The sequence below is a fragment of the Protopterus annectens genome, chromosome 1.part0 (assembly GCF_019279795.1).
Source record: "Protopterus annectens isolate FY-2018-M chromosome 1.part0, PAN1.0, whole genome shotgun sequence".
Taxonomy (NCBI): Eukaryota; Metazoa; Chordata; order Ceratodontiformes; family Protopteridae; genus Protopterus; species Protopterus annectens.
Window position 1 is genome coordinate 661,548,667 of NC_056725.1, and position 13,383 is coordinate 661,562,049.

The 13,383-nt window shown below is 42.4% G+C and overlaps 1 protein-coding gene across 1 annotated transcript in view; it reads right to left on the minus strand.

Moving 5' to 3' along the window:
* The window catches only part of LOC122793974 (F-box only protein 27-like), a 612,799-nt gene that overhangs the window by 188,157 nt on the left and 411,259 nt on the right, over nt 1–13,383 (minus strand). The gene's annotated exons all lie outside the window — the stretch shown is intronic.

Here is a 13,383-nt window from a genome sequence, read left to right on the forward strand (position 1 = left end):
TTTTTCATCTGTTCCTCAACTGCTTAACTGACAGGACAGAGTCCCCAGCAAGTATAACCCTGAGTGGTCTTCAAGGAAGGCTATTCTGGAGAACATTGGAGCCAAATGCTTCCCCATTCCTAGATAAGATGTTCAAATTGTAATGAGTAATAAAAGGTATGAGCAATGGACCATGTATCAGCTGCACAAATGTCATCTATAGAAGCTCTGGACCAAAAGACAGTTGATGTGGCCATAGATCTGGTAGGATGGGCCTTTGGTTTGGGCATTGACAATCCTTTACTCTTATAAAGGAAAGAAATGCAACCAGTAAAGCATTTAGCTAAGGTTACATCAGACACTGCTTTGTCCAATTTAGCTTTGGAAAAAGATATAAACAACTGGTCTGATTTTCTGAAATTTCTGGTTGTGTGTGTGAAAAACTGAGAGGCTGCCAGCCCAGCCAGATAGAATCTTGTAAATAATTCTCTGTGATTTGTAAATATTAATATAATCCACAGGCTGGTTTTACAAATATAAAAGAGAAAGTACAGTTGTGTACACTTACCATAAATGTAGATGTTCGAGTGTATTCACTGTTGCACAGTCATCACCTGTGGGTTATCTCTGCTGTGGTAGCCCTCAGCCGGCCTGAATGCCAGAGTCAATGGTTTTCTGCATCGACTGCTGTCACTCAGGCTGGCTATTGGCCAGCCTGAATACCAGAGTCAATGTTTTTCTGCATTGGCTGCTGTCACTTGCTGGCTGACGTCAGTACTATAAAGGAGAGCAACCAGCGCCATTACATAAGTTTTTCTTGCCCTAACCCATCAAGAGGCCCAAGTAAATATAGTAAAGTGGTCCTGGTGGCTAAAAGCCACCTTTTGAAACTTATGTCTCCCTAAGGAAAGAAGATATAAGGGAGAAAGAGAGTGGGAAACCAGAACTGCAACAATGAATACACTCGAATATCTACATTTATGGTAAGTATACACAACTGTACTATATTCTTTGTGTTTCACTCTTGCAGTCATCACCTGTGGGAGGATTCCCAAAGCTGAAGATAGGGATGGTAGGCTTAGTAAGAGACCTAGAAATGGGTCAGCATGCCCTACAGAACTGCAGAGGCAAACCCGGGGTCAGCATGCCCTGCAGAACTGCAGAGGCAAACCCAGCCCTAGCCTTAGAAAATAGAGGTAGGTGGTAATTCTTGGTAAAGGTATGGACAGAAAGTCCAGGTGGCAACTTCCAGGATGTCCCTGGTGGGAACTCCTCTGAGGAATACTGTGGAAATGGAGGCTGTCCTAGTGGAATGGGTTTGAATAGACTAGGGGGGGATTTTCCCATGTAATTTGTAGCAGAAATGGATACAGTATGATATCCATTTGGAAATGGGATTCCCTTCTGCCCCTGGGGAAAAGCTGACAAGTAGTTGGTCCATTTTCCTGAAGGGTTTAGTATGGTCCAGATAGTATCTGAGCGGTCTGTGCACATCTAATGAGTGCAAAATTCTCTCCCCCTTGTTTTGAGGGTTAGAAAAGAAGGTGGGTAGATGTATGGCCTGATTGAGAGTTACATTAGATGCCACCTTGAGCATAAAGGAGGGATTAGTCCTCAGGGAGACCCTATCTGCATGGAAGATGATGAAGGGCTAAATGGCCAAAAGTGCCTGAAGTTCTGAAACTCTCCTGGCTGAGGTGATAGCCAGGAGAAAAGCAGTCTTCCAGGAGTGGAATCTTAGTTCTGCTGAAGCAGCAGGTTCGAAGGGTGGTAAAATTAGTTTTTCCAAAACATAATTCAGGTCCCAGGCTGGAGTGGGTGGCCTTCCGGGAGGTCTGATATTAGAAGCCCCTCTGGGGAATTGTTTAATCAAAGGATGGGAGAACAGGGGCTGTACTATATCAAAATGGGCTGAAATGGCTGAGGCGTGGATTTTAATAGAGGAAATTGAGAGGCCACTATTAAGTAGCTCCGCTAGGTAGTCCAGGATTAAGAGGGATGGAAGGTTGTGAGGTATTGCACCCTCTGGATTGGCTCCAGGAGCAAAATCTTTTCCATTTTCCTGCATAAGATATTCTGCTGCTGGGCCTTCTGGCCTCTGTGATAATGTCTAGGACCTATTTGCTTAACAGGGGCCCCTTGTTTGCCTTTAGAGTATTAGCCATGCTGATAGTTTGAGAGTCTGCAAGTCTGCGTGCATCATACCCCTCCAACTGAGTTAAGAGGTCTGAGGTCTGAGATCAAGGGAAGCTGCCTGGGAGGCTGTGAGGTCAGGCTGCACAGTAAGGGGTTCCAATGTTGTCTGGGCCAATCTGGAGCAATGAGGATGGCCTTTGGTCTCTCCTCCCTTATTTTGAAGTTTTCTCATGTGAAGCCTGGCTAGAGGAATTAGAAGGATGCAAGATGCCATGTACCGCAAGGCTTGGAGGAACCTCCTGGCAGTGAGGTGAGTTCTGGAAGCCAGCTGGGTGAAATAGAGAGGCAAGAAGCTCTGCTTTTCTGGGGATAGGAAGGCCATTTGGGATGCTGTGTCCAGCAGTGCTCCCAAGAAAATGATCTTCCTGGAGGGTGTTTGCTTTGATTTCTTCTGGTTGATGGTGTAACCTAAGGAGGTTAGGAGGGTTTTGACAAAGAGGAGGTCCTTGAGAAGCTTTTCTTTGCAATTGGCCTGAATGAGGCAGTCGTCCAGATAAGGGTAAATTTGTATATTTTTCTGTCTGCAGAAGGCTTTGGCTGGGGCTAAGCATTTGGTGAATATCCTGGGAGCAGTAGATAAGCCAAAGGGTAGTGCAGAGAACTGAAAGTGTTGTGAGCCTGCTCTGAAGTGAAGGAATTTCCAGCAGAATTCCCTTATGGGGATGTGGAGGTCGGCATCTTTTAGATCTAGGGTTACTAACCAAGTATTTTTTGTCAGCACAGGCAGCAGCTGCTGTAAGGTTAGCATTTTGAATTTGGGGACCACCAGGAAGGTGTTCAGAATGGATAGATCCAGGATGAGGTGCCATGTGCCCTCTTTTCTGGGAACCAGAAATAGTCTGGAATAAAAGCCTTTGCCTGTTTGATCTGAGGGGACAGGTTATACTGCCCCTTGGGATATGAGTTTGGACTTGTTTCAATGCCTCTGCCCACTGATTTGGAGGCAAGTCTGGGTACATTCTTAGAATTTGGAGTTCGTTGAAGGAGAATTTGTATCCTTGAAAAATTATCTTTAAGACTCATTGTTACAGACAGCCAATTATGTTTGCAGAGGGACAGCCTTCCTCCTATTTTTTGGTGAGAGAAAAGAGGGCAGGGGGGAGAGGGAGTCAGTGAGAATATTTGCCACAGAGGGATGGCTTAGAACTCCCTGCCTTTGGAATGGAAGTGGTCCACTGTTTGGTTCTCTGCTGTCCCTGCGGGGCTTACCTTGCCCCTGTCTGATAGGTGCAGGAAAGGACCAGTGTTTTGAGGGAAAATTCTTGCTGAACCTAGGAGGTTGTACCTGAAGGAAAACTTTTACTGTTTGCATAGATTTTGCTTTGTCTTCCATCTTTTTAAGCACCTCTTCTGCTTTTTCTCCAAACAAGAGGTCCTTATCCAAGGGTGCATCAAGTAATTTAGATATGACATGATCAGGGAGAGGTTGTTCTTTCAACCATGCATGTCTCCTAATGACAAATCCTGACACTGCTGCCCTGATAGAGGCTCCTATGGCATCATATCCACAGTGTAATGAGTGTTTAGCCACTTGACAAGTAGAGTGCAGTAAATCTGCTAACTCTTTCGAATTGGCAGAGTCAGGAAAGGTAGAAATCTTTTGTTTTAACAGTTCCAAAGTGTGTTGTTGATATTTTAACACGTGGAACTGACAGTTGAGAGCTCTGATAGCCAAGGTTGTAGAGGTGTATACTTTTTTACCCCAGAGCTCTGGAGTCCTTCTCAGAAGGAGTAGGATTCTTTGTAGAAATAGCCTTAGTTCCTTTTGGTCCCTGTGTAATGACCTCCGGGTCTGCAGCAGGATTTCTGTACAGGTATTTGTGAGAATCTGGTACTCTGTAATACTTTCTGGGAGCAGGAGGGAGGGCGTCAGGAATTAAACTGGATTCCTGGAAGACATAATCAACCACCTCTAATATAGGAAGGATGGCCAAGGGTCTGTGCTGAGGCAGGTCTAGAAACTCTCTTAGTCTTTTCTTAGGCTGAGGGAAGTCCTGGGATTCTCAGTGGAAATGTTCCCTGAGGGTGTGAAGGGTTTCCCCAAAGGAAAAATCTTCTAGTGGGGAGGCAAAGGGAATGGATTCCTCTGCATCTGAATCCTCATAAGCAGTCAGAGGTTGTTGTTCCTCTTCAAACTCTGAATAATCAGATTCCTCAGAATCCTGTTCTTAGTATAGCAGAAGAAAGGTCTCTTTTCCTTTTAGAAATTGTGGCCTGACTACCCCTGATAAGGGAGATCAGATCTTCTGCCATTTTAAGCATTTGAGATTGGATAGGAGGAACAGGAGTAACATGCTGGCTAGAGTAGTTTTCCTGGGAATGGCCTTCCCTCTAGGCCTAAGAGAATCCATTGGTCTGAAATGAATGGTAGTTGGAAGAGAAGACATCAGTTTTTGTCTGGAATCAGTAGTGCAAGAGGACTCCTCAGAAGCCAGTGCCTGAGTCGCGGCTCTGGACCCAAACAAGACAGACACAACCAAAGGCTTGGAAGACGAAGAAGATTTCTGCGTCATAACAGACTCCAAAAGGGTCACAGTGGATGCCTGCAAAGGTATTGAATCGGGCATCGGGGTTGCGAAAGCACTTCACTGAATTCCGGAGAACTGATGACCTGCTTAGTAGTAGCGTCTTCGGAAGGCTTGGCCTTGTGTGGTCTGTCTCTATCTTTATCCTTCCGTTTCTTTGGAATGTCTATGAATGGTTGGCTGACTGACACCATTTTGGAATGCGAAGATGGAAAACAAAAATCCCTCGCTACAATAAGAGTGCTACAATGAATGGCTCTCACATTAAAGAAGGCACAGAACTGGCAATGGGGGACATCATGATCTGGGCCTAAACAAGTGAAGCAGTATGAGTGGAAGTCTCGGTGTAGTATTTGCTTTCCACAGGCGAGACAATTGTTAACTTTTTTGGACATCAGTTAGTGCAACAAAAAAGGATTCCCAACGGGGTACTTAACTTTAGATGTTTTCAGTTGTAAATCAAAACTCTGGTAGCTACCGACTGGCACACTTGCAAACTGCTTCTGCGACGGGCTCCACGGCAAGAAAGAGCGATGTAATGGAGTCGGCTGCCTTCCTTTATAGCACTGACGTCCTGCCATCAGCCAGCAAGTGACAGCAGCAGATGCAGAAAATACTGACTCTGGTATTCAGGCCGGCCAAAGGCTACCACAGCAAGGATAACCCACAGGTGATGACTGCAACAGTGGAACACGAAGAACATCTTTATGTTATGATTACCCTATATGTTGCAATGAGCTTCAAAAATGTAACCACAGTGCACTCTGCTGGAAGAAACCTGATAAGTCAAGCATTGTATGACTGTTTGATCTCAAACTTGGAGCCGTGATGTCTGGATCAGCAAATTCTTCTGTTATTTTTAGACCAGAGTTAATTGCTAGATTTTACATGTATAATATATTTTATGCTGAGGCTTCTTGCAGGTGCACATTACAAAAGGAAATGTAAATTTTGAGTTTCTGAAGCTAAATCAGAACTGTTAAGAATGATGTAAACTAAAATGAGTCAGCAGTGATGTATTATCAATTTAAAACTTTCTCAGAGAGAGAAAATTAGAGCATTTTGGATTTTGTCTGAACCTGAACACATCAACTCACCAGTACTTTGCTTTGCTTGTAAGTAAGATATTTATTTAGAACAGTGACTTCTCTTAGAGATAGATAGAAACAGCCAGTTTAGACTAGGTATTCTATATATTTATGTCAGACTATTCTACAGTATTATCTAAAGCACTTTCCTGTGATGTCTGAACTCTTGACTAGCACAGTGTTGAATTGAGAAGATTTGTCTTGTGTTTTTATTATTTATTATTAAATACTTTTAAACATTTCAACTGTGACTGTTTTGTGTAGAGATAATTTAAACTCTATAGTACACTGCATGTATTTAGTGATACTGTCCCAAGCCACTCCAATAAGCCTTGCTGTTCGTCATACTTACTAATTGGATAATAACAATATTGCACAGTAAAACTGGAACCCTTTGGTAAGGGCCTTATTAGCAGCTGATATTAGTGGTTGGTGGCAGTGATTTCTACCTTATAGCCTGGCCAGAGAAGGGGGCATAGCTGGAGAACCTGTGCCAGCCTTCGTGGGAGGTTGGCATAATGCTTAAGGTGTTTGCCTTATAAACCAAAGGTGCAGGGTTTGATTCTCAAATGGGGTAATTGGCTAGGCTTAAAATGGCCCACAAAGGCAGTTTGCCTAGTACTAATCTATGTCAAAGTGTGTGTGTGCCAGCTACTTGGGCAGAGACAGGAAGCACTGGTTGGACAGAGAGGGTGCTGGAGGTCTTAGCTTGACCACTAGGCTGAGACCTGTACCCTACAGCTGTGCCAGTCGGAAGTCTTATTGGGGATCTGGAGAGAAAGGGAGAAACCAGCCCCAGACTGTGATCTCTGTGTGCTCCTAAGGGAAATTGTACTTTACTATGTGTGTATTTGTTATCCTTCCCAATGTGCACGGGCATCACACTGAATACAGAATCTAATTGTCTATGAACATCCAACAGATCTAGCATGTACTCTCCCTTGTTGGAAAAACTCAGAAGGAAAACAGGTAGATTGATGGACTGTTTGATAGTTGTCTCTGACACCACCCTGGGTAGAAAAGAAGGGTTATTCTGAAGAGATACTCCATCATTATGAAAAATCAGATATAGTGGCTTGGAAGAAAACACCTGGAGTTTTGATATTCACCTAGTCTATGTAATAGTGACCAGAAAAAAAGAGTTTTCCATGACACAAACTTTAAGTCTACATTGGCTGAAGGCTCAAAAGGAGGCTGGGTCAAGATTGAAGTAGTATCATGGGAGATCGAAGCAAAAAGGTACCTCTAAGAAAAGCCTTACATAATCTCAGGGAGGCCAAAGAAGAACCAAAGTGAAAATTAGATATGGCAAGAAACTGGACCTTAATTGTTGAGGAACGAGCTCCACTACTGAAAACAGAAGCAAGGAAGTCAAGAACAGCTGGGATACGTGCAGAAAAGGGGTCCAATTGTCTCTGGAGGGCCCAAATAGAAAACCTTTTCCATTTGCTCTTATAAATCTATCTGGTAGAAACTTTGAGATTATGTAAGGATGTGATGAACTGGGAAGGAAGCATGGAGTTTCTAGCTATCACTGGAAGTGAAGATACCATGCAGTAAATTTGACGGTTCGAATATCTGGGTGAAGTATCCCAGATGGGTGAGGCAGAAGGTTCTAAGAAGGATCCAACACCTAAGGAGGGTGAACCAGGTGGGTGCACAGGAAGAAACGCCACATATGTTGAGGTCAGAATGGATCAATGAGGATTAGATTGCTTTTCTGCTGGAAGGGTCCTTAGAAGACGTATATATGAACATCTATACAATATTTGTAAGAAAGATGTTGAGTGCACTTTATAAACATACTATTCAGTGTGAAGGTGCTACTTTCTTATTTTTTGTGTTAAGAGGAGGTCCCACGTGAGATCAGGGGTGGACAATGGGAGACTAAAATAGAATACCGGGAATTATATTGGCAATTAATTTTAGAAGCTTGAAGTTTTCCCGGTCTTAATGAACATGTTTCCCTTGCCCCTGTTTTAAAACTTAGGGCTGCTATACACTATTAAAGGACTGATGTTTTTATCTTATTTTATTGTGTTTTTAATCATCTTGTTTGTTTCGGCTTTGGGATTGGATTTATACTGATTTTTTTAGTTGTAGTACTGCTATAATTAAATAGCACACTAGGGGGTAGCAAAGTATTTTGAACAGCTGTTTTTTTTCTATTCTCCTGCTGTGGCAATTGTTAATGAATTTTAAATGGACTTTCTAATATGTACACATTTTTATATGTATTTTATTTTATGTTACATTCATTTTTATTGTATTGCATGCATAGTATTATATTTTATTAAATCGTTGAAGGTTGTGCATCAGGGCTGGCAACTCGGCACGTAAAAATATACTGCCAATTATTAGCGGACCTGAGTTCCGCTGTGGCGACCCCTAAAAGCCGAAAGGCACAACAAGTTGTTTTAGATAGGTAGGAAGTGTTGGGGTGGAGGAGGATTGTGACTGGGTAATGATTATCTATCTAGCTATATATATATATATATATATATATATATATATATATATATATATAGAGGGTCTACTTCACGTTGTCGTAAGCTGACAATATCAAGTCTGATATCAGATATTGTCAGCACAACAATATCGAAAGTGAAGAACATTGTGCAAGTAAACGGAAATCTCCGTAATGGGAGATTTCCGTTTACCTCAATGTAGTGCGGTCTCGGAGTTGGCATACTTAAGTAGGGGGGTGCAGGGAGGCTTGCCCCCCTGCCTACGCCATTTAGTTTTTTTTTTAATATCTGCTCTTTTTACGTTATTCTATGTTTTAATTAATCAATAAAGTTCGACCTTTATTGATTCGATTAAGTAAACTTTCGATAATGTGATATAGATGCTATATATATATATATATATATATATATATATATATAAAAAATATACATACATACATATATATATATATATATATATATACACACACACACACACACACACACACACACACACACACACACACACACACACACACACACACACACGCAGTGTGTGCTAATTACTTTGATGCATGTCTGAAGAAGTTCGCTTGGACTACTTTGCATTTTCTGCTTTTCTGTATTTAATAAACTGGTTCTTTTCCCCTATTTGGTGGTTCATGTGTGACAACCCCTGCAGTGCTGTTTTGTGATTGATATTTGGGTTGCAGCTTGCTCTCTTGGCACTGTTGCCTGCTTTGAATTTTGTTTGCTTTTCTGCTGAAATGCTTTCTGAAGAAACTTGGGAAAGAGATGAGTAGCAGGAAAGGAATATACGAGACTGGGGATCAATCGTGAATATGAGGGCAAAGTAGTTGTTGCACTTGTAACTGAGGGGAGAATAAAAGATGCTGCACAGTTAGCTCCATTGCTGAAAAATCATTTTCATCACCAAATGATTGTGAGACCACTCATGAGAAAGTAAGATGGACCTGCTCAGTCTGTCTGCTGGCATGCCGGACTTCCCCGGAATATGCTTTGCCAGTAGAAAGCATCTGGAAGAGATCACCAACTGCCACACTATCATTGCCTCTCAACATAGAGGGTAGGACCGAGTTCCCCCCTCTTTGATGATGTACCAGACTAACAACATGTTGTCCATCTGAATAGTGACCAACCATACAGGGAGAACATTTTGAAACACCTGCAATGCCAACAGGACTGCTCTCATTTCTAGCATAGTGATGTGAAGCTAGATCTCTGAGACCACAAGCCTTAGACTGTCCTTCCCAAGTAATGCTCTCCTCACTCTAGTTGGGAGGCATATGTTATCACTATGGTTTTGGGCACAGGAAGAAAAGGGCGGTCAAGAGAAACAACTTCTACGTGAATCTACCATTAAGTGTTGTTTGCAAATACTTGTAATTCAAATAGATGCAGTCAGGGGATGATGCCCTATTAACCATTGTACTTCAACGGTTCCTTGCAGTACCCGCATGTAAAATCTTGCTAAAGGTAACAAAACTATTCAGGCAGCCATTGATTACCAGTCTGGCTGGAGGGGAAGGAATAAGGAATGTGTAATGCTTGGTTCCATAGTTTGCCTCACCTTGTCTTTGGTAAGTTTGCAAACTGTGTCACAGTATCCAGATGAGCACAAATGAATTCCAAAGGCTTGAGTAAGCATAGTTCACTGTGATGTCCAGTTGAAGACAAAGGTGGAGCAAGTAATCCCTGGCATGAATCAGTAGAGGCTTGGTGGAAGCAGAAAGGAGACATTTGTCTAGGTAAAGACACACTTGGAATATGTGCAGTCTCAAATGACTTGCAACCACTGCAATGCACTTGGTGAACACCCCGGGGGCTGTGGGGAGACCAAAGGGCAGGGCTCTGAACTGATAGTGACTGTTTCCCAGATGGAAGTGTAGGTATCTCCTGGATCACCTATGTATTTTGATATGTTAGTATCCCATCCTGGAGATCTACAGAGAACATCCAATTGTCCTTCCACAACAGTAGCAGAACGGATTGAACGGTGACCATCCAGTATTTCAAGTGTTTTACAAACTGATTTAGGACTGTCGAGATCCAAACTTGGTCTTGGTTCCCCTGTCTTCTTTGGTACTAAAAAGAATCTCATATAGGTTCTGGATCCTTGCTGGTCAGGGGGACCGCTTGGATGACCCTTTTTCTCAACAGCTTTTCTATTTCTATGGCTCATGCTTTCTTCTGACTGGGTGGAACACCAAGAATTCTTTTTGTCTGCTGGGGAGGTAGAAGGAAAAATGTTACATAATAACCTCTGGATTTTATTCTGTGCACCAAAAGTATCTATGGTAATGACTGTCCAAGCTTCAGGGTGCAGAGATAAGCACCCCCCTGACTGCATCCACAGTGCAGTAGTTGGGCAATCCTTCAGGGGTGCTGAAAGGGCTTCTCAGAAAAAGAACATCTGAAACCCTGATGTTGCAGGCTACCTCTGCCATGGGGCGATGTCTTTCATTAGAGTTCCCTCCTGTACTGCAGGGGATCTGTGTCTTTAGCAGTCCTGGGAAGACGCTTGGGTCTTTCAGAACCACATCTTTCTCCCTCCTCTCTGGTCCCAGGAGAAAGTCCTTTGACAGGATGAAAAACGTATTCTTATGGCAAATGTCTTACCATCCTGCTCACTTCTAGAAAGAATTGCATTCACCTTAGGGCCAAACAAGGTGGATCCATCAAATGAAGCATTGATGAATGACATCCTGAAGGGCTCTGCTAATACAGAAAATCCTGAACCTGCTGCTCTAGAAACTCTCTCTGAGGCATGAGAAATTCACCTGGGACTAAAGGATGGCCAGTTGCAAAGAAGCCATCATCCTGTCCTCCACAAACATGGACCCTGAGAGGGTATGGAAAAACTCCTTGATCAGTTCCCTCTGAAATTTCATAACATGCGCCAAATAGTTCAGTGACCTGAGGGTAAAGGTCACTGAAGCATAGACATGCTTCCCAAATCTGTCCAACATCAAGATCCTGCACTGATGCAGAGACTGAAGCCCAGCTGTCCACTGCCAAGGCTCTGAGAGGAAGGGACGCGGTACCAAAAACATTCAAGTTGAAACCAAACCTCTGGATCCAGCACTGATGCTATGGCTCCAAGATCCTTCTGGCTCCAACACAGTTGGGGTCGTCTGGATCAGAGTAGGTATCAGAGTAGTCAAAGACCAAGCCTCCAGATATGACACACAAAAGCTTGGAATTCTTGGGTCCGTAGGCTTTGAAACTAGTGGATGGATCAAAGCTGGGACTAAACGGGAGGTAGGCTCATGGGTCTGATGGGGTATGGAATAACGCCCAACTGAATCTGGGGTCTAAGAAACTTTTTCATCATCCTGTCCATATCTGCTTCTGTTAGGCTCCTAGATGACAAGAGGGATGAAGAGGCTGAGGGTGGATGGGATACCCTTCGAGATGTCTCCTGCAAGAATGGTGAATGCGTCCTCAAAGTAACAGGTTCTGGAGAGAATTTAGATCTTGCATGTGGAGACTCTGACTTGGCTTGAGTTTAATCTGAAGGGAGAGTGGCATTAAATGGTTTTGGTGGGGTTGGATCTGAAGAAATAGTTGGATCCTGTGTTCTTGTGATTTTCTCAGGCAGAGCCGAGCCTGAAGGATGAGAGCGATTAGAGAATGCTTCCTTGAATCTTTAGTTTCATCAGCTGCATCTCTCTTTGTAGCTTCCCAAGATTTCTTAGATGAAATGGGACTCCCAGCTGAAGAGGAAGACATGGAGGGAAGCAAACTTTTCAATATAATTTTAATTATTTTTTTATAAGAAGAAATGGAGAGGAGAAGTGAAAAAACTACCACAATAAAAAGGAAATTATTCATCTATCCCACAAACTGCTCAAGCTACCACTGACCAAGTCCAAACGCTGAAGCAGCAAACGAGATAGAGATACTTCAGAAGAAAGGATTATGGCTAATGACATAGCTTGTGCTACACAGCCAAAGTCTAATGAAGCGGCCAAAGTCAGATCCAAGACCCATCAGTTGAGGCATGGACGAAAAAGACATCAAATCTATCTGTTACTTTTGTATAAATCATTTTTATTAAAAAAAATGTTTTAAACTGCAGCAAAATGCCCTCTATAGTTGTAGCAAGCAGATGTTGAGTGCTACAGTACTCAGGTTTGTTTAAAAGTAAAAAAAAAAGCTTTTTTATATTTTTAAATTGTAGCAAAGTGCTTGTTACAACCAGCAGTTGCTCCAGTTTAGACCACACATGGACTGCTACGGCACTCAGTTTGACCTCAAAAGGAATATTGGCAGTTAAAATTTGGCATGCACTGTTAATAAGGAGTGATAAGAATTGGTCGACCACATGCTCTAACACTTTATGCCCAGGGCAGCTGCCCCCTTAACACCACCCAAGCTATGCTCCAGTATAATGAGCACTTCAATTCTGAAACTTACTGAGGTTTTGTCACAAGCACTCTGCAACAAGGCTATTTTTTTCTTTACATATTTATTCTATACTCAGTTTAACAAGTGCCCTGCTTATGTGTAACACTAAATGTTCTCCATTCTGTTCAATAGAATTCTACATAAATGCCAGGTTTAAACTTCCAACTCTCTTTGAAAGAAAATTTCTAACATTAATGGATCAGAAGGCATCAATGACATTCTTCCACAAAAAAAGAAGTTATGTACTCACCATAACATTCCATGTTTGTTGTCCATGATCTCGCCTTCTTTCTTGCTTGATGGGTTTGGCGCAGATACTCAGCTCCGACTCAGGCCGTATCCTAAAGCTCGAGAGCTGCCACTGGCTCGAGGCTAGACCCTATCCCAACATGCCTAGCGAGAGTTACCCAGATATCGTTTGTGATAACCCATAACACTAGACTAAACAGGTATATATATATATATATATATATATATATATATATATATATATATATATATATATATACGTAAAAAAAAAAATATATATATATATATATATATATATATATATATATATATATATATATATACACATACCTATCAGGACCAGCAAAACAACATTGATAGACCCTAAGCCTATCCAATTCATGAGGCAGGAAGGGAATCATAGCACACATAGCCCAACACCAAATAATTCCTCTCAATCCTCCAGGAAGGGGGAAGGGGGGGATGCAA